This window comes from Gracilinanus agilis, chromosome 1 (assembly GCF_016433145.1).
Source record: "Gracilinanus agilis isolate LMUSP501 chromosome 1, AgileGrace, whole genome shotgun sequence".
In the NCBI taxonomy this organism is placed as follows: domain Eukaryota; kingdom Metazoa; phylum Chordata; class Mammalia; order Didelphimorphia; family Didelphidae; genus Gracilinanus; species Gracilinanus agilis.
The window spans coordinates 104,093,277-104,116,735 of record NC_058130.1 but is presented as its reverse complement, the minus strand read 5'-3'; the positions used below and the strand labels follow the sequence as shown (position 1 = coordinate 104,116,735).

General features: G+C 33.0%; 1 pseudogene; it reads right to left on the bottom strand.

Moving 5' to 3' along the window:
- The window catches only part of LOC123248118, a 106,336-nt pseudogene extending 83,898 nt beyond the window's left edge, over positions 1–22,438 (bottom strand).
- Between the last annotated feature and the right edge of the window lie 1,021 nt (positions 22,439–23,459).

The window sequence follows — 23,459 nt, the reverse complement described above, 5'->3', positions numbered from 1 at the left end:
GAGAGAGAGAGAGAGAGAGAGAGAGAGAGAGAGAGAGAGAGAGAGAGAGAGAGAGAGAGAGAGAGAGAGAGAGAGAAAGGTGCGGGGGGGGAAGAGTTGATTTTCATAGGATAAGAGGGAACCAGAAGCAAAACTGCATACAGAGGAGTGCTGGCCAACCACCCAGCACCTATTGCACCAGTTTCTGTGACTGAATGTAGCCTTACTTCACAATCCTGAAACATAGGCTACACCAACAAAAGAGCATCTTATGCCCACCCCTTGAAGTCTCAGGCCATGGCACCAGCCCATAGTGGGTCCCATAAGTGCATAGTGCTGGACCTTTTTTAAACCTGGTCTTCTGTAGAGGAAGATCTAGCCTTAGGGCAAAATAGCTCTCAGGGCTTATCCTTGCCAGCCAGCAGCAGAGGAAACAGAATCAACTAGCTGATTTCAGAATTCCCAGTCCACAGCCAAAATAAAAAGGCTGGGACTATGAGCAAACAATAAAAAAAAAATACTGCTCAAAAATTTCTACAGGGGCAAAGAACAAAGAAAAGAGCCAATAGGAGATGGTGAGATCCAAGAAACCATATGCAAAACTGAGCTCAAGATTTTTTTGAGTAGGTAGACATTCCCCTCACTTTACCACTCCTACTTCAATTTGGCTCATTCTAGTTTTTAAGGAGTTGTTTTCTTCATTAATTTTCCCCAAGCTATTAATTTTTTCTATTGATTATCTTATTATTTTAACTTTCTTTTTAAATTTTTATAGAAGTTCTTTTCGTACCTAACACGTTTCTCCCTTTCTTTTGAGGCTTCTTTTGTGTTTCTTTTTTTGCCATTGTTGTCCTCTTCTATGTTTATATTTGATCTTCCCTGTTACTAAAATAAGTTTGTAAGGTTAGGTTTTCTGCTTTGATTTTTACTCATTTTTGTAGTTAGTGTTTCTCCCCATCATTACTTTGTCTATCTGATGAGGTTCTGTTCTGCTTCTTGGATAGAGGAAGCACTATTCCCTATTTTCAATATAACCTTCTCTAGTATTTGGGATAAGCCTGGCTAACTTTGGGTCCCATAGTGTGCACTTGAAGAGGATGACTCAACTGGTTTCCTGTGACATGTCTCAGAGTCACTTTGTCTAGCTGGATTCTGATCCCCCACTCCATCCACATTGCTTATTACCTTGTTATCTTCAGATAATCTCTACTCTGCCTTTTTTCCCCTAGCCTTCAAGGGTTGTACTCTGTTGGCCTCATGTTACAGTGCATTGAGTTTTTTGGAGTTCTGCCAGTTAACCTGTATGCTGTACTCTCTTGGCTACTTTTCCTTCTCCCTCAATTATTAAACACATTCCTCACACAGACAAATACTCACAAATGCACACAACAAAACTGTTATCTTCCTTTTTTACAAATTAGAAGATTAAGGAATAGAAAACTGGTGACTTAATCAAGGTCACACATATAGTCTGTGCCAAATCTGGGATAGAGAAGCAGGACTCCAAACACCAAGTCATTTTCTTCCCATTATTCCACATTGCTCCCAAAACAAAAGCATTGAATTCCATGTTATGCTTTAAAATGAGCATCTGCTTAGCTTAATTCCATTGTAAAGTGCAGAAAAAGAAATGAATTAAAATATGAATAAGATTCTTTAACTTAATTTAGTTGTGAAACTTAGATGGGCCCCAGAGAAATAAAAACTTTCTTTTAAAAGTATATAAAATTAGTTTTTTTGAAAATGTCAATCTATTTTTGTCCCACGTTGACTATTTTTTTGCCTCACTTTGATGAACAAGTTGTGATAATTTCTAATTCTTCTGTAATTTTATATTCATAAACAAGAGGGATTTTTAAAAATTTCCTTTATACCACCAAGTATTAACCTCAGTATGCCTTTCTATCCAACTAATATTTTTGAGGCTTGCAAAGTCTTACATTGCAGCTTGTAAAGCTCTATTAACTTTATCAATATGACTCACAATTCAATCTCAGGTTACCAGGGTGAACAAAAATTGAAAATCTATTTGATGGAGAAGAGTCTTGGCTACAGAAATTATTTCTGGATTTGCTGACATATCATCCAACACCTTAAAGACTTCTTCTCTCTGGCAAATGCAACACATTAATAGCAGTTACTTTTGAAGTTGGCCTTCCTCTGAGTAATTATAAAGTAAGGTCTACAAGATTTTCATTAATATTTCCTAGCATCCAACAGAATTTTAAGTAATGTAAAAAGTTTTCTCTTTTTCTATTGTGAAAAATGACAGAGCTGCCTTCTTTAATTAAGTTGCATTTACTCTTCTTGTGTTCTATACACCACACAGATATAGAAAATTGGCTTTCCTTAAAATGTTTACATTCCAGATGTAGGCTTTTACTTTTGTTCCTATTAAATTTCATCTTATATTTAGCCTGTCAGAACCATTTCAGATTATGACATTATGATATTTGTTCTATGCCTCTGAGTTTTGACTTATTTTTATATGCCTTTCATGTATAACCTGATCCACATCTTGTGTCTATCTTTCTATTTAACTATCTGTCTCACAGTACGGGGACATTTCTAGAATTATCCATAGACAATTACCTATATGTTGACAACTAAAGCTATGCTTTTGTTAGTCATCCAATTTCTCTAAATTCATTTAAACTATATTTTCATGTAACCCATGCCTACCTTATTGTCAAAGAAATCTTAAGATATTTTGTCATGAATTTTGTTGATATCTAAGATTATATATCTATGATAATGTATTTTTTCTTACCTACCAGACATATAATCCTATCATAAAAGTAATTAAAATTGATCCAACATGACCTGCTTTTAATGAATGTCTACCAAATCAGAAATCATTTCTAACCTTTATAACTATTCATAAATCCTATCATTAATAAATTCTGGATTTTTTTTAGCAATTCAAATCAATCTCTTGGCTAATATAGTGCAGATGTTTCTCCAATCTCTTGTCTGAAAATTGGGAGATTTGTCCTCTCCATTGCATTCTTCCCATTTTCCGTGATCATTACATTCCAGAAATCATTGATCTCAAAGTAGTTGTCTGGCATGTGCTTAGTAATTAGTCTGTCTTCTCAACAATAAATTTCAATCAATGGTGCCAAATGCGAGCATTTGAAGAAAAGTTAAGATCATTTTATGATTATTGAGAAAATTAAACCATTGTAATTAGCTCTAAGAATATGTCTAATTTCAAAGCTCATTCCTGGACCTCTCTGATGGAGATAATATAGAATAGTTATGGAGGATTTTACAATTTCAAAGTACTTTCTATATGTTATCTTCTTTGCCTCTTCCTATCACCCTGTGTAATTAACAAGTAGGACACAAGGGACTTGAGCTGAAAGCAAGGCTAGCAATAGGATGGTGCTGGTTGTAAGGATGGAGTGAGCAAACCTCAGTTGGGCTTGTAACTTGTTTATGACTGTACAAGGATCCAACCCTGGGAACTGGGTGTCCAGTGAAGTCTCACTGCTTGCCACCAGGCTCCTTTAAGATAAGATAAAATAAGCTGGCCCTTCCCTGCTGAGGAAATAGGCTCCTATTGGTTAATGGCAGGCTGGCAGGAAGTGGATGTAGAACCTCTTCCCCCTCAGCAATGGAGTTTGTTCCAGCCCAAACTGCTCAGAATCCCTTCCTGTTGCCTGTCCTCCTAAGCCTTTGATGGTAGGGAAATAATCACAGGCTTCACTGGTTAAGGCTATGGGGTTTATTGATAACTGGTAGGGAACAAGACAATGGTAAGAGGGATAGGAAATATTAAGATCTTTTGTTGAAGATTAATGGACTAAAGCCGGTAGAAATCCTTGGAAGATCTAAGCTGACTGAGGGCAGGAACACCTCGGTTAGAATGATGAGGTCTCTGATTAGGAAATAAAGTTGATCTTTGGCCTAATCTTGCCAGTGATGATAATAATAATATTTTGTTTCTCTAGAAGATTGAGTCTTGAAATCCTAACCTATTCTAGTCCTACCCACGATCCATACTCCCACCACCTGGGCCCAGGGGTAAGGAGTAAGTGAGTGGTCAGGGTGAAGTCAGGTCAGAAGAGAACCCAGCCCTGGGTCTCCAGGGCCTTTTATACTCTTGGTCTCACTGGCAGTTGATATTTGCCCAGTGGTTCATGTCACCTTCAACATTCCATCCAGGGCAACTGATAGGTTTGTCCTAAGCCAACATGGCAAGGTTAAAATCCTATATTACACCTGAAAGGTAGATAAATGATACTTTGCTATCTGCAATTCTTTTTCATGAGTACTTCCTCCATGCTCATCTCAGGCCTCCCCCTCTTTGACAACTTTAATGAGATTCCAATGCCAAAAGAAAAATCATCCTATAGACAACTTTTTGAGATGTTTCAATCTTGATTCAGCTGGTACTGAGATGAAAGACCTATAGACCATCACTAGACCTAGAGTTTAACCTCTCCCATTCTTTTTCTGCTAGAATAGATTCAAGAAATTACTCTAAACTCTATGCGATGCTAAGGAATCAGAGAGGATCTTTCAATGTTGAGTAAGACAAAATAACTCATGTTTAATTATTCTCATTTTAAAAATGAGAAAACTGAAAATTATAGAACTTAAATGACTTGTCCATGGTTGTACAACTACTAAAAAACTAAGATGGGGGCAGGTGGCTTGGCGAATGGGGACCCAGGTCTGGAAATGGGAATTCTTGGGTTGAAATCTAGATTCAGACACTTCCTAGCTATGTGACCCTGGTCAAGTCCCTTAAGCCCAATTGCACAGCCCTTATTGTTCTTTTGCCTTGGGACTGATACTTGGTAGAAATATTAAGAGAGAGGTGTGAATTTTATAAGTATAAGTAAAGTTTAATAAGTATAAGTTTAATTTATACTTTTTAATTTTTAATTTTTACTTTGTATTTTATAATTAAATTTAATAAGTATAAGAAATTAATATACAATTCAAAACCATGTCTTCTGACTCCAAATTGTGTGCTTTTTCTTCTATTCCAAAACTGCCTCCAAGATCAAAATCACTGACAGTAACAATGAGGAAAGATCTCAAAGGTCCTATAACTCAACTTAGAGCAAAATAACAATGCCTTCATGGTTTACTTTATAAATGATAATGTGAATTTTGGATAAGACCTCCAGTAAGAAGGATCCCTTTACTTTCTATGTATGAAAGACTGCACAATAATTATATGTGTTTATTATGTGGGAGAAGAGAAGAATTGATTGGTCAACTTCTTTTTAAAGTGTAAGAATGGAATCAGGTTAATAATTAACTTTTCCACAGCGCTTTAAGGCTTACAAAGCATCTTATCCACTCCCTTCCAAATACAACCTTTGAAGTAAATAACATAATTATGTAATATATTTTAGATTTGAGTATGAAGTAAGATAGTATTTGTAAAGATCTTAGTGAAGTGCCTGGAACATAGTAGGTACTATGAACATTATCTATTATTGTTGTTGTTATTATTATATAAATGAAGAAACTGAGGCCCAAATAAATGAAGTGACTTGCCCATTGTCAGGAAGGTAGTAAAAGTCAGATTTTAGAATTAATTCTAAGGCTAGACTCCAGGAGCAGTACATTTTTGACTTCATTAATCCATCCCTTTGTGTACAGATTAACCAAACAGACAAAAGATGAGTGGCTTTGTTTTAACTTCTAAATGTGTATTAAGTACAAAAAATGATCTTCAGAGCACTAGTGTTTTTCCATTTAAATCTTATTTTGCTGAGAAAATAATATTGATTCTGTTAAGGTTCTATAAATATTAATTAAGTTGAATTGGAGAAACTATTATATACACATTCTAGACAATGGTTGAGTAAAATGCTGATGTCAAAGAATGAAACACCTTAAAATAAAATTGCTGATTCAGTCCTGAGAATGAGGCCCTGGAGAAAAGGGACATTAAACACAGATGTGCAAAACAATGGCCCATGGAAGAAGAATTTATTAATAAATTTCTCATGATTATAATGTACTCAGGGTAAAATAGAATCATCTGGACAGCATTTTGTGGAAAGATTTGATTAACTCTAAATGAGTTTAATCAAATGCAATCAGTATAGTCATTTGTGTAAAAACAGAACACTCCATAAGCAGTTGCTTCTCCTTACCAAGTGAGGTGGTTCGTTTCAAGTCACTGAGCATCAAAAGCCCACTGAATCTCTCTGAGTAATCCACCTTTTCATAGCAACAAAGAAACAACTCATGTTAGGTCTTTCTTTTCATGTGTAATGTAAATGTGCTTTTAGTCTTTAGAACTATGTTTAATAATGATGAATTTAAATAACACACATTGCACATGCTGACTTGAGATAATATTGTGAAGAAAATAACTGTGAGATAGGAACTCCAAGTATAATTACAGCTGAGGAAACTAATGATTTTCCTGAGAATGAGAGCATAGTGAAACTATATTAATTGAGACCAGTTATTGAGGCAGCTTACTTTTTCACTTTTTACTATCATGAAGACAGTAAATCTACCTATCTATCAATCTGTCATTTATTCTCAAACTGACCATTTGCAAAAAAAATGTAGGCCTCCCTCTGGATTTTAAATCCATCATCTTTATAGCAAGAAGTAGTTCACATGATGGATCTTTAGGCCTGTATATGAACGGTTTAGGATTGCATTAATCAGAGGTTTAAAGGGCTTCAAAGTTGTTTTTCTTTATAATGTCATTGCATAAATTCTTCTAGTTCTTACTTTATCTGGTATTAGTTCATAGACATCTTTCTAGATTCTTGGGGGGAATGTCCATTTTATTTTTTCATATGCTAAAGTAATTTTCCTTCACATTCATATAGCATAATTTGTTTAGTTATACTCTAGTATATGAGTAGTTTTGGATCTACTTTCCATTTTGGAGTTATTAAAATACAGCTGCTGAGAATGTGCTTGTATTGTTCTTAATTTGATTTTTGGAAGTTATAAATCTGATAGTGTTTCATCTGGTTCAAAGAATATACACAGTTTAGTAACTAGTGAGGCACAATTCCAAGTTATTCTCCAGAATGGCTTTACTAATTGACATCTCTACCAATAAGCCCTATTTTCCTCTATCCCCATCAAAATGTTCTTTTGCCATTTGCCAGTTTGATAGTTATAAAGTAGGAAGGTGGCTTTATTTTTCATTTCTCTAATCATTACTGATCTGAAGCATTTTTTTTCCAGATGATTGTTGATAGCATGTATATCTTCCTTTGAAAACTTCCTATTTGTATCATTTACTCTTTTATCTGTTAGAAAATAGCTCTTAGGAAGGAGAAATTATAAAACATTATACATGGAAGCAAGACTGTAGTCTCAGGACAAAAATAAATTAGCTCAACAAGGTTTATCATAATATTGGACCCCAGATGATGAATTTTTCAGTCATGACAACTATCAACAACTAACTTCTAAATCATTGCATAAATAATATGCAATGGTAAATGGAATATCCATGCCAACAGAATCAAAGCCTCATAAAGGACTCAGAAAATAAGTTTTTTGTTAAATAATTTTGCAGTAGTTATTGAAGATGACTAGACTGGGATCAAGGAAACACATGTTCTACCCATGAAACTGCTACTATATATCCAAATTAAAATGGTAATCCATTTTGCCTTATATAAAAACAGGTTTCCCGCCAATAAAATGAGACTTTGGATTAGATAATATCTAAGGTAATTTGCACAACAGAGTTTTATATGATTATAATTGAAATACTAGTTATAAATTATTGCATTAATTAATTAATAGTGCAGGTCACCTAACAATTTCTAAGTGTTGCAATATTGAAAAATTAATATTATACCAAATGTAATATGTGAAATGTAGTATTTAGAAATTAGTTTGGAAATATAATATTGGTTTAAAAATAAAGAAAAGATTATTGTGGTCTCCATTTTAAAATAATTAACTCTTAAGTCATGCGGGTGATAGTAGCTTTTAACAATGTAACAATTATATTTCAATATAAGTATAGTCTAAGAAAGAAATAAGGAGGGAAAGAAATAAAAGAAATATTTACTAACCTACTACCCTAATCTTACCAGCCCATAAGAGTTTCTTCCACCAGAGCCACCAACCTAAAGAGAGCAACTGCCTCTCCTCTACGATCTCATTTCTATATCCTCTTTCTCAACATCACTTCCTTTCCCTGTACCCTAGTCTACCACATCTCAGGAACCAATCAAAGTCTCTCTGTATGGAGTGATTTAGGCAACCGAAGAATCTTGTGAAGTAGCTACTATAGTTATTTTTTCCTCATTTTGTGGTCCGGTAGACTGATGCTTAGAGAGATTAAGTGACTTGCACAAAGTCAAATTAGAAAATTGCAGAAGCAGGATTCAAATCTCATATTCTCATCATACCAAATCCATTGCTTGTTCCATTGTACTCTACTGTAGCTCAGGGAAAACACTTCATTTTATTAGTTTTATGACCTAGTGTAATTATTTTCACCATTTGAGCCTCAGTTTTCTCTCATGTGAAATGAAGGGATTAGACTAGATGATATCTAAATTTCTTTCTAACATGAGCTCACAATGTTAATTTTCTGGTGCTTAAAAAAGGACACATAATATGTAATTGCATCTCCACAGTGCATGAGACAGCTAGGATCCTATTCATTTAATCCAATATAAAGACTTCATATTGCTATCCTCAAAAATTTAAATTACATTTTATTTTCCCCAATAACAATTACAATTACAAAAAAAACAATTTTTAATGTTCATTTTATTAAATTTTGACTTCCAAATTCTCTTTCCTTTTCATCCTCATTCTCTGTCACCCTCCATCCTCCATCCTCCATCTGATATAGATTTTACATATGTAATCATGTAATACATTTTCATTTTAGTCATTTTTTGGAAGAGAGAAGAAAGAATGAAGAGAAGGAGGGAAGAAAGTGAAATATATTGTATGTTTAAGTCTACATTGATTCCATCAGTACTTCTTTTAGATTCAGATGTTATTTTTCATCATGAGTCTACAATTGTCTTGAATCACTGTATTGCTGAGAATAACTGGGTTATTTGCAATTGTTCATCAAAAATTATTGCTGTCACTGTGTATGGCAGTGGTTCCCAAACTGTTTTGGCCTACTGCCCCCTTTCCAGAAAAAGTATTACTTAGCCCCCTGGAAATTAATTTTTAAAAAGTTTAATAGCAATTAATAGGAAAGATAAATGTACTTGTGGCCATCACCACTCTTCTGGATCGCTGCAGCACCCACCAGGAGGAGGTAGAGCCCACTTTTGGAATCACTGGTGTTCAGTGTTCTTCTGGGTTTACTCACTTTGCATCCATTCAAGTCACATTAGTATTTCATCACAATCATATACCACATTTTGTTCAATCATTCCCAATTGATAGGCAACCTCTTGATTTCCAATTCTTTGCTACCACAAAAAGAACTGCAATAAATATTTTTATACAAATAGATCCTTTTCAGTGATCCTTAATCTTTAATGATGAAATATTTATTTAAACAACTAGTTTAAAAGAATTGAAATGAACTACACATTCCAACTCAAATCTACATTATGCACCATGGCATTGACCTTATATTAAGTAGGTTTTTAAATTGGGGCTACTATTAGATGTCAATCTGTGCAATTATCCATTCACAAAGAGAAATAAAAAAAGAGGTATTCTAACTACTACTTACTTGATAGAAATTCATCATCAGCTCTCTCCTGCCTCAAGATACAGGCATATTTCCACCTCAAGGGTCTTAAAAATTCAGGCAATTAAAAGCATCTCCTTCACTTTGAAGTTTGGAAGCTCTTCTCAATAATTACTTGACTTCATTATTGAAATTGTTCTTTATGCTAAGTTATCACATCCCTCAAGCTCAGAGGTACTTAATCAGCTTATTTTAAACAGATTTTTCACTTGTAACTGGAGGAAAGTCTTAGCATACCTTTATGCTAAGACATTAAGTCTATTCTTCAAATTAGTTTTATTGGTGACTTTTGCTTTTATATTACAATTATTTGTGGATACAGCTCCATTCTCCCATCATTCCTCCCATGTTAAGCAAAATCAAGCATCACAAAGGAATCATGTCTTATAATGTATGCAATTCAATACCTCACATCTCTTTTGTTAATGGAACCTGTTGCTTTTGGTTAAGATTGTTTATTATAATGAAATATTTCTTATGTATTGTTGTACCTATTTATTTGATTATTCCCAATATATTCACATTATCTCTCGAGATGAAATCTTGATTTCCTTTTTCATCAGAACCATTTCTTTTTGCATTTAGAATGACATGTTTCTCACCAGTGGATGTTAACTTTCTCAAGAAAAAATTTAAGTCATAGGATTCCTGCATTTTATTTCTATTTTTGAGAAATATTTCAAACATGTTTTCATTATATATTATGCTATTTGGTTTAGATATAGATGACATAGATATTAAAAAAAAACTAGCATTATATGTGTATGAATGTGTATAGTTAGACCCATGTAATATACATATGTTTTTCATATGCCAAGCATCTTTCCATGCTTTTTATCTTAAATTTGTACATTTTATGACAATTATAAGCATAGTAAAATGAAGTCTTTAAAATATTTTATAATTAATTAGTCTCTTTATTTCCTGATATTTAGCAACTCATTAATGGTATAAAACTGCTTTTATCAAATTGAATACTTTAGTGAAGGTCATTTTCCTTTAGGATTACTCTGAGATTGTATAAAATTTTTCAATAATATTAATTAATGAGATGAATTAAAAATTCATCTCATTCACTGTTTTATCCCTTCCTGGTTTTAGAATAATATATTTCTCATACATGATGTATGATACAATAGCTTTTTCACCTCAAATATTGAGAACAAAATTATAGAAAATATATTTATTTTTGAAAATATATTATCCACAAATATTTTATATTTTCACAAATAAACCAATATTGAATAGGATTCCTTTTTTATATGTCATGTAGGGTTATTCCTGAATACATTATTTAAAACCAACTTCTTCTTTGATTTTTTATGTTTTTTTTTAAAAAATCATGGTAAATTTCTTTCAAGTCAACAATTTAAAGTCATTTCTGGCAATTCTTTTTTTCTTTTTCCTTCATTATAAATCCACATTTTTCATTTTTTACAAATTAATTTTATTCTCATGTTAATAAAGTTATACCACTTTCATTAGTCTTTTCAAAAAATAGCTTTATTTTCTATTATCATTTCATTGTCTTTTTGTTTTCCATCTTATCTAGCCACTAACTTTGCAATATTTTCCTTTACTACTTATTTTAGCTGACATTCCTTCTTATTATATTTTTCTCTTGATTAAACCTCTCTTTTAAAATATATGTTTAAATGTAACGTATGATAAAATTTTTCCCTTTGAGCACTATTTTAGCCCTATCTCCCAAATATTTGGTATGTTCTTGCCTGGTATTATTTTCTCTTACCTAGTTATTTTTTTTCATGACTATTCTTTTTTTACCCACTTATTAATAATGAGAAAACTATATGCCATAGTAAATAGAGAACTGGACCCAGAGTAAGGAAAAGTTAAGTTTGAATATAGCTTGAGGCACTTATTATCTATATGATCTTGGGCTAATCATTTAATATCTGCTTCAGTTCCCTCAATTGCAAATTTAGGATCATACCAACACATATGTCACAGGGTTAATAAGAAGATCAAATATAATCAAATAAGATGATATTTGTAAAGCACTTAGCACAATGTCTGACATAATAGTCTTAGTCATTGTTTGCTCCTTCCCCACCCCCAGATATCTCAGAGTTTTGCATCATTTAAAGACCTGTAGTTTGAATAGATATTATTAACAAAACAATTTTTAAGAAAATTGTTCAAATTAAGGGAGAAAATATTGATTCTCAGCAAGACAATAGACAACAGCTGAATAATATGTATTTATTATAATTTAAATATTTCAGCAGCAATTGATTCTTTTAATTATATTGTCAATCTCCTGTTTATTTCATTCTTCCAGCATCATTCTAGGCCCAATCTTCTTCCTTCTCTCCCACTTTCCATTTCTTAGTTTATTCAACTTATTTTTAATATTATAGATTGTAAAGCTATAGTCCACTTATGGGGAGAGTATGTCTGGAAGACCACATTATATTTATACTGTCTCAGTCTTCTCTTGTTTATTCAAGTATTTTTAAAAAATGGATAATCCAGAAAAATTCAGATACCTGAATTAATTCTTTTAAAAGTCTGATTCTGTGCTTTAAATAGGATGTTTATTTTTGATTCCAATAAAACAGTGTGGGAGTTTTGCTTCACCAACTAAATTTAGACATTTTTTGAAATTGCTATGTAAGTGCCTCATGAATATCAGACTCCTATCCTGTTATCTCATTGCTTAGCATACTGCCTGGTATATACTAGGGGCTTAATAAATGTTTATTGAATTTGAAGTAAATTGAAAAAAATGTTTCCAAATTAGTAAGAGGAAAGACTTTTACATTGTCTTTCTGAAAGGGTTACTGATATCTGAGTATTAAAATTTCATAGTCTAAATGTAAACTCTTCAGGCTGATTTTCCTGAAAGTGATAGAAGCTATTTCAATATCTCCTCCCTGCCACCACCCCATCCTTCACTTTGCAGAAAGAATACTCTCTTATCCCAGGTTCAGTGTTTTTCATGTTGTTTTTACAAATTTATTATTAGGCATAAGAGGTTTTAGACTGTGTAATTGTCCTAATAGGGAAGGGCAAAAGTCACCAAAGCTTAAGTTTAAATTTAAGCTTGATAGGGTTGTTTGTCTTGGCTTACCTTGTGTGAAGACTCAGAATGATTAATAGGAGTGAAGATATCATGAAAATTAGCCCTTGTTGTTAATTGAAAAGTTTTTAGAAGGTATGTAGAGATGTTTCTCATTTTTTCTTATTTCCATTTTAATTACTGTATATATTTGTGCCTTTCTTGTTATTTTGTAATAGGGGAAAGGGGTAGAAGTTCATTATACTGAAATCAATGTTTTGCTATCAATTTACTTATTATATTGTTTGTACATAGTAGTTAAGAGCTTTTAAAGAAACAAAATCCTGAAGTTGAAGTGCTGAAGTGAATATATTTCTAAAATGTTTGACCAGAGTTAAATATTGAATTATTGATTTATGATGAATTATAACTACATAAATGTTTGAATAAATAAGAATAATTTATTATCTATCTTTTATCAGTCCAAATTTGTTCAAAGTTATAGGTGTCTTAAAATGAAAAAAAAAGCTAATTCTACAATCCAAGTAACATTAACATTTTACTTCTATATGAATTTTGGGCCAGTGTGATAGTTACTTTATTCCAGATAATTTTCTTGAACTTGACAAAGAAAGTTGATGATAAACATTGTGAAATAGTCCCAAGGATGCAGAAATTCATATTTGCCAATGAATATCATTTAGCTTTTTCATGATCATTTTGAAAATTAAGTATATATCCCATAGGGATTTTCTGATAATTGAAAAGAAGATTAACAGACAAAATTTTCCAAAATCTTACTAGGAATAGGAAGGAGAGGATCTAAACCTATGATTTTATTGCTACAGTGTACTTCCAGTGAACTGTCTCTACCAAACAGATTTAAATACCAATTCTGAAACTTACAATTTTAAACAATTTACTGTATATATATGTGTATATATATATATATATATATATATATGCTAGAGTAGAGAGGTAGAAAAGAGAGGCTCATCTTACAGACTAAACAAATGTGTTAGGAGGAAATTTTAAATATATATGTATATATATAAAGTATAGTTATATACAACTATAAATATAGTTATGTGTACATGTATAGACACATATACAATGTGTGCTAGAGAGGGTGTAAGCCATAATCATGCATCAATATTAATTTCCCAAATTTTTAGCAAACTGTGTCAAGATGTGTTTGTATAACCAAATTCATGGACAGTTAAGAAATTGGAGGGGAGGGGGATCAGGTAGTATTTGTAAGGCAGGAAAACTAGCTACTCTGAATGACTCTTGTCATATAATCAGCCAGCTCTTGTATTAGAAATCCCATAGGCTCTTTCCACTGTAAAGCAACTTGAGAATTGCAACTTAGCAAAAGGTGTCATTAGGAAGCATGATTTTCATTTCATCTGAGCAACACAGAAGTTTTTGCAAACACTGATTTATTAATCTTCATCGCCTCTCCCTTGGAGCAGGTGGGCAGCAATTACTGTGATTAACATTCAATAGCCAGAGGCTTTAGAGAAGGTAAGAGATTTTTATCAAAGCAGGGTTTGAGAAAAAAGCAGAAAGAACCAGTTATAAAGAAAAATAGTCCCTTTCCATGTATACACATATACATACAAATATGCTCACCAGGATGAAGCTCCTCAAATATTTCAATTTAGAATGGAACACCTGCAGAATTATGCAAGGTATCTATACACAAATATAATAGACATTTACCTTGTATTAGATTTGAGGCACAAAAAGCAATGGAGGGTGAATATTAATAAGAATCTCTCTTAGAAAAAAATGTAGGAATAAAATACCTTTAATTTCTTTTTATTAAGATTTATTCCATACCTTTCTCAAGTCTAAGTAATCAATAAAACAACAAATCAAGCCCTGATTTGTGGTGGCATTTGTCTAGTTCTGTGTTATAAATACACTAAAAATTAACAATTGGTTCTCATGAGTCAGTGTGAACTATCTCCAGCATACTCTTTGGGACATCTGAGTAACCTTCCTTCCTTCCTCTCCAAAACAAGCAGGACCTTCTGAAATATGGTAGAGTTGAAAGGATGCCATACTTAGAATCCCAGTAACAAATGAGCATAGATTTAGGATTTAAAGATCCATTAAAAAGTCAACTGGTCAAATACTATCATTTTGCAGATGAGGAAACTGATGATAAAGGGAGTGGTCCAAGGTCATGCAGTTAACAACCATCCTATCACTTCATATAAACATAACATAAATCACATATATTATTATTTTTATCTTATTTGAGCCAAAATTAAGTGTATTCTCAATCATGCTTTGGTGTACTAGAGATTTGAATCCAGGTTTACTAACTCTAAGTTTCTGTTTATTTGTCTCTTTCTCTCAGTCTCACTTTCAACCATTCCCTCTGTTTTACTCCCTCTATTTCCAATGTTTTTCTGTGTCTCCATCTCTATTTCTCTATGATTGTCTCTCTATAATAAATTTATTAATAAAACTAATAAAAAATAAAGGTTTTGAACAATGATACATATATAACCTAGTGGAATTGCTTGATAGCTCCAGGAGGGGGGAGTTTAGGGATGAGAAAAATCATGAATCATGTAACTATGGAAAAGTATTCTGAAATAATTAATTAATTAATATGATTGTCTCTCTGACTTTGTCATTCTTCCTACCTCTCTGTCTCTGTCTGTCTCTGTCTCTTTGTCTCTGTGTCTATCTCTGTCTGTCTCTCTTTGTAACTTGCATGCTTCCACTGGTACAGTCAGTTTTGTATGAATATAATAGCAAGGCCAGGAACAGATAAGCCTTTGACAGTGGCTAGACTACTGTAGGGCTCAATTTTAGAAGTCTGGAGGCTGTTTTAAAAACAATTTCTCTTTTCAACTCTTCAAATTTAAAGTATTAGTTGACACAATTCTAGCTACCCTTTAGGCAGATCTAGAACAGTATAAACAATATAAAAATGAGAACTAAAGGAAACAAAATGAAACTACTGAAAATAAGAAATTGTAAATCATTATGTGTTAGAATTATGCAATTAATTTTTAAAATGAATTTTAAGTAAATATGTGTTGATTCAATTTAATTTCTTTTATTAATATTTTATTTTTTATTTCAAATTATCTTTTCCTTCTATCCCCTTCCCCACCTACCTAAGAAGGCAAGCAATATGATGCCCATTATACATGTGAAGTCTTGTAAAACATTTCAATACTAGGTATGTTGAACATTAATGATTTTTTTAAACCCTTAACTTCTGTGTATTGGTTCCAAGGCAGAAGAGTGGGAAGGGTGGGCAATAGGGGTCAAGTGACTTACCCAGGGTCACACAGCTGGGAAGTGTCTGAGACCGGATTTGAACCTAGGACCTCCTGTCTCTAGGCCTGACTCTCAATCCACTGACCTACCCAGCTGCCCCCATTAAAGAATTTTTAAATGTTGGAAAACATACTGGAATGAGGGCCTATAGGACTGGTTACTTTCAATTCTGGGATCTGCCTCAACACATTATAACACCTTGACAAGGAAACTTTACCTCTCCAAGACTCATTTTCTTTATTTGTTAACTAAAAGGATTTATCTCTAAGGTTCTTCCAAATACAAAGTTTATGGTAATTTTAGTTTATAGATAATATATGCTAAAGGGTGTGAATAGGGTTAGTATTTATAATCAGGGGCTTGCATGTTTTAACAATCCTAACTTGTTTAAGCACGGTACTGAAGGCAAATAGTAAGATCTGGAGCAAGCAGGAATATCGAGATCATCTTGTTCAACCCCTTCATTTTATAGATGAGGGAACTCAGAACTTATGAAAGTAGCTGAAGTGGAAAAATGATAACGGAAGAATGTAGACAGTAAATAGTAGCAACAAGATTTGAAACCAGAGCTTCTGCTTTCACATAAAGTGGCTCCATCATAACATGCTGCTTACTTATAAGAAGAGTGAAGATTTCAAAGAAGAGTATGAAAAAAAGTCAATTAGCTAGATGTTTCCAAAGAATTAAATATTTACTATCAAGGAAACAATACGTACAATATTTCATTTAAAATTTTCAGGCTTCCCCCCCCATTTTTTTATTTAGAATATTTTTCCATGGTTCCATGATTCATGATTTTCTCTCCTACTCCCCAGTTATTTCTTCCTCCCTCCCAAATCTGACAGTCAATTCCACTGAGCTAAATTTTCAGTCTTCTTGATATTTGACTCATATAGACACAGCCTCCATAGCCTGTCATGGTGTCTGGTAAATCAGTATATATAATAAAAGGATATTTTGTAACATTGTTTACTGTGTAGGATTTATTACTTTAAAAAACATAGATCAATCAAATATGCTTATTATTAAATCTTAAACTACCCAAGGCTACCCAAAGCTTATCTTATATTCAAATTTAGAGGTTTTCTATGTTCTATTGAAATTAAAATTGACCTCATTGTCACTTTCCACTTAGATGTGATGTGACCTTCATTATAACTCAATTTGTGTATAACAAGGATCTTTTAAAAAGGATTATACTAGAGTTCACAAAGTCGTGGTTAAACATGATATTTTATACTTTCAAAATGTTACTTGATGAATGTTTATAATCTCCAAAGAAGGTCATCTTTATTCAACTTAACCCACAGAGAAATGAAGGTGAGTCATGATTTAAAACCAGGATTTGATCCCTAAAGGAACACAAGATGTGCCAGTGCTCTGTGTCATATTTCTTCCATTCTAAGAATTAGAAGTCAGGCCAAAGTTCACTTCGGACATCTGCCAGCTTCTGTCTTCTCTTTCCACCCATAGCTAGTGCCAAAGTAAAAGGCTAAAATGTGCTTAATCATCCCTGCAGGAGATGAGAGAGAAAGTCCAAGAGAACTACGGCTTCCATAAAGAAAAGAGATGTTTCTATAAATGGATTGGCAGCAGAGGAAAGAGAGATGAAAGATTTTCTCTTTTAGAGATGGATGTAGGCAGATGGCCCAGGGACACATCTTACATCGATAACTACTTGCTATTTCTCATATGTCCCTGTAACTTCTTCTTTATTGTTTTTTTACTCTTAACATTATATGTACCATCCCCCAAGACAGTTTGCACAATTCACTAGCAAACATTAATTAAACAGTAATGTATGACAAGGATTGGATTAGGGAATATTAATTCACATTAAACATGTGGCTATGTAGAAGTTTGAAAAGAAAATTACAGAAAACTGTATGAATGAATACATTCACACAACAAAGTGGATTATTATAGCTTATGGACTTTTATAATTAAAAAGAATTTGAAATTCTATGCTTTTTAATTAATAAGCTTTGTATTGTTATTTTTCCTTAGAATTGTTTTGATAAACATCATAAGATGATGGTATGCCCTTTAAAATGACCATTCCTTAGACACAGCTCATTTTTTAATCTAAATTTATCATGTCTTTCACTTAATAAAACAAGTAACCTATTCATTTAACATAAAAGAAATCATTGTTTTCAGTATCAGTGCACCTTGCTGGACAAGTGATATCTTCATAGAATCATAGAATTAGAGCTGGAAGGAATATTATAAGTCATCTAGTTAAACTGTCATTTTAGAGTTAAAGAAAGTGAGGTAAAGAGAAAATGAATGATATACCCAATATTATATTTCTAGTAAGTAGAATTGAGATTTGAAATAGCAAATATTATCCCACAAATGATGAAGGAACTAAAAGGGGGGAAATTAAATTTTGTCTATATTTTACTAACAGATAAATTCATGAAAAATATTTATCAAATTGTTTCCTGTATGCCAGCCACCGTACTAAGTGCTGGGAATTTTTAAAAAGTTCATGTTCTTAAGAAGCATTCTAATTGGAAGAGACAATACATATAAAAAGTAATCAAGCTCAAGAAAAGTGCCAAATGTGCTTAGGTTGTATCTCTGAGTTTGGCATCAAGACACAAACATGATTATGGAACATAAATGTGTAATATAACACTATTTTGGGACATATAGGCCTAGAAGTAGGGCAAAATAAAGCCCACAGAGCTTCAAAATATAGAAGCATGACAAATAGTAAGATTACTGGTTCTCCATCTCATTATAGATTTGTAGATGGACTTACCAAAGTGGAAGGAAGAAACATGTTACCTTTCTCCTCAAAACATGACATGAGGAATAGACATCTAAATTAGGGGTCAGGAGAAGCAATGGAAAAGGAAAAGGAACTGCTAGCAAGGTAACAGTTCTTAACAGCTTCATATCATGTGTCACATGAGGTCAGTGTCGGTCCAGGGTTATCAGGAGAAAGGAGGCAAAAGTCCCAACTATCTCAGATGGCATCAGACCAGCCCAAAAATATTGTGCTTGGGATGAAAATTATGGGAGCATTGAGTGATGTAAATATTTTCTTTTAAAAGGAAAATAAAATGGGACAAAGTCTGACATGCATGCCAGATTGTTAGAGGACAGATTGAAAAAAGTTTAGACAAATAGGTAGGATACCACTCTCAGCCCAGATGGGAAACTTGCAAAGGTGGAATTCTGATGACATTAAGGGAAAAAAAATCAGATGTAGAAGAAAAAATTGGCAACTGCCTAAAAAGAACAATTTATGATCATGGAGTACTTGCCAAGCAACTTTTTAAAAACTCTTTTTAAGTCACATATAGAAGATGGAAATAAAAGCATATAATAGAGGATTATTGAAAAAATTCACAATCTTGGCTGAGTTTGAGGAATAAAGCTCAAGACCACAACCTGTTTTTTAAGCTATCATAGAGAGAAGAAATGATAAAGAAAGCATAGAGCCAGTTTAGGGAGGATAGTACTACAATAACTTAGAGTAGGAAGAAACAAGAGTTGCTTAATTATTTTTTGCTTCTATTCCATCTGACAAACAAAACTGAAACCATTTTTTAACTGGAAAGGACAAAAAAAAAGGCTCATAATAGTTAAAACTTGAAATAATTAAGGAAATAATTAAGTCATCTGGCAAATAAGATATAAAGAAAAAATCAAAGAGAACTAGCAGAAACTATATAATAATGTGGTTATTTCTCTACATGTATGTGTAGGTATTTACATGTGTAGGTCATAGATAAAATGCCATATTTTCATATTGAGGAAATGTAAAATGTTTAGGCCAAATTCAAATAGGTATTTTCTGGAAAGTGAAAGAAATAAGATGATTGAAAGAAAAATTAGCCTTTCTCGGGAAGCTATTGATTTGGTAGATGATGATGTTAAAATAATACAAAGGAAATTATGACAAGAGATTGGAAATGGTTTTTGAAGTCAAGATTAATCATTGCATCTAATATATTCAGAAATCTAATAAGATTTTCTAGGTCTTTCAAAGGTATTAACTACTTCATTTTATTAATAATTCAATAAATTATTTTCCTGGTTCTTTTCATTGTTTAAATCAGTTCACTCAAGTCTTCCTAGATTTCTCAGGAATATATGCCTTTCATCATTTCTTATGATAACATAGAATTTTTTCTTTAGTCAGTACCTTGAACAAATATGTAAATGGTATACTTATCATATCTTTGGGTGAAATAAAACTGTATAAAATAGTTAACATACTGTACTGAAGAATTAAGATCCTAAATTTATTTTGAAAGTTGAGAATCAAATTATAAGGGTGCATCAAATATGATGAAAGTGAAGATAGTGAAATGTAAAGTCAGGTACAAAAAATCAATTTCACAAATTCAATTTGGAGGAAAAATTGTTAAGTTGCAGTCATTTTGAATAAGTTTTATAGAATCTAAATATATTATGTCATCAATGTTATGTATCATTTGAAAAAGCAATAACTTTGACTAAAACTTTCACTTACAGAGAATATTAGTTCCACTGTTCTCTGCCTTTGTACAAAGCATCTTGAGGATTGTATTCAATTTTCAGGGCTGTGATTGAAGGATGATAATAGGCTAGATATTGTCCAAATAAGGTAGTGCGGATGGCAAAAGATATCAAGTTCACAGTGTATTAGGATCAATTGAGAGAATTAGCCATATTTGTTCTGGGGAAGACTCAGGTAAAGCAATAATATTTTTCTCAAAGAATTTAAGTGGCTCTCATTGTTGGAAAGGATTTAGACATACTTTTTTGGTCCCAGTGGACAGAACCATGTTAAATAGATAGAAATTTAAAAGAGCTCAATTTAGATTTCAGGTCTAAAACAATTTCCTAACAAAGTTCTCTAGAAGTTAAATTGGATGCCGTAAGATGGGATTAACTGTCCCCTGCCCATTTTTAATCACCAGAAGTGTATTTGCCCCACTTACCTTTAAGTATGGGGAGGTCTGTGACCTATGTGTGCAATAGTGGATGATGAATAGAATTGACTGGCATCCCCCTGGGCAGTCCTAAGCAAAGCTATAGCTGCAATTGACCCATGTAAAGTGAAAGGAAGGCACAGGAAGTGACAATAAAGCAAGGTCCTTAAAAGAGGCAAGAACTTCCTGTGACCAGCTCTTTTGCCTTCAGATTTGACCTTGAACTCAGACTACTCTTCAATTTTTACCTTAGAACTACCACGTGGGTGAGTAAAAATGGCCGACTCCCTTTCCTGACATTCAGAGAGGTACTACCCTCCTTAGAGGCCCCTTGTCATAGAGGAGACCTCATGGCTAAAAACCTTGTGTAATTTACCTCTGAGCCCCCTTTGCTGTGGCCTCTGAAGCCTTGCCAGGTTTGGACCAGGCTGGAGTAATTACTCTCTCTCTGATTTTCCTTACTTTCACTCTTTCTCATTTTAAAAATAAACTACCATAAAAAGTCATTCTGATTTAAGTAATAATTTTGGCTACCACATTTTTTTATATTTAGCCCAACCTTTAATTTTTAACTCTTACAATGCCTGGACAGATGGCAAGTCATCTTTCTTGTGGGGTCTTCAACCATAGACAGTTAGTCATAAATAACTAATAGATGCCAGGGACTGCATCTGAGCACTAAGGATGCAGAAAATAGCAATAGATAGTTGGATTACTAGTTATTAGGTTTATTTAAATGGCAATTATTTTATCATATAAGTTGAACTGATTGCTGAGGTGCTTTCTAAATCTTAATTTGTAAAATTTATTAACATGCCATTATATTCATATACTTTGTTCAGAGATTTTCTAATTAGGATTTGTACCAAGTAATGGTATTGCATACATGCAATTTAGTGAAGTTGGTGGCAAAATTCCAAAATTATAACAAAATTATAAAGCTTCCAGTCAATTGTCATTTATTATTTCATTGCTTTGTGTCCATGCTTTGATCTACATTTGTACATTTTACATCTTTTCCCATAGCCTAGTAGATAGTTTCATAGAAATAAAAGCCAAGAAAAGAAAGGGAAAGGGAAGGAAAAGAAAAGCACTACCTCCTTGCCTACTTTCTGACCAGGTTCTCTAAATTCTTACTGTCTTCCTCTCATATTCTTAGATATGGAGCCTGTCACTTGTTCTATATCCAGTCGTTCAGGTTTGGCAAGATTTGCCTGCATTTATGTTCTATTGCCATAGTTTTTAAGAACCCTGGATTACCTTTATGCCATAATGAGTCAATGGCATAAGTTCTTAGTTGCTTTTGTTAGAGCCTAATAAATCCCTATTTAAAGTTGAAAATTCCCATCACTCACATAGTTCCAACAGTAAATAGCTATGCACTGGGCTTGCAGCTGTGTTTGCATCGAAGCTGTCCCGAAGACATGGCGGGGTAATGCTGTGCATACAGTGAGCAGCCCATTTGCTTGCTGCTAATTCACTGGAGACCTGCCCTAAAATCATGTTGCCTTAGGCTTTCCATCTGTAAAAAGCAGATAAACATTTTTGAAACTTGGTAAATATTATATAGAATTCTGAGAGTTTGGGGTAATGGAAAATAATGATCTTGAATGTCACTGCCTCATGAGGTGAGCACAGTTTAAATAAATGACAGATAAGAGTCAAAGTTGGATGAAACAAGAGTTTATGTCTGGATTTCTACAATTCAGGAACTTCTATTTTCAGCTGAGATTATGTACTGTACAGTTAGAGTATATTCCTTTCAATTCAATTCAGTTAAACTCAAAATGTATATTGATCATCTCTTATATGTCATGTACTGTGCTAATTCAGGGGCTGATACAAAGCTAAAAAAGTACCTGTTCTTAAGAAGCTGATAGTGTATTAGAGAAGGAAAGTAGGGAGCACAAATGAACTCTATATCAAATTAGGACACAAGAAGCTATAGAGTTACAACATAGATTGGGTCAAGGACTCTTTCTGGACATTACAAAATATTTCTATATATTCCTCCTCAATAAGACCCTCAAACTTCACTCTTACTAAGGTCATGAGGTTACTTATTAAACTTAGAATTTCATGCTAGTACACATTAAAGCTGTTTTGGCTAATTAAGGCAAAATGGATAACTGAGATTTAAAAATCTTCTTCAGACTTTAAAATAGCCATCCAAAAAAAAAATTTTAGATTTTTCTTTTTAACTCCATTGGGGCAAGACATCTTGTCTCCACTGGAACAATGATAGGTCTGATAAATGAGAATCAGAATCATTCAAGAATTATAAAAATTCTCAACTAGGAAGGAAGTGACATTCTGATAAATCTTTAATAGTCAGCTCTAAAAAATATTGCACATTTTAAACATTGTCAAATATATATGAATATTATCAACATATTACATATGAAACTTATACTTATATAAGCTGCATTATTAAAATTGTTCCCTTACTTTCTTAAGATTAATAGGGGGCAGCTGGGTAGCTCAGTGGATTGAGAGCCAGACCTAGAGACGGGAGATCCTAGGT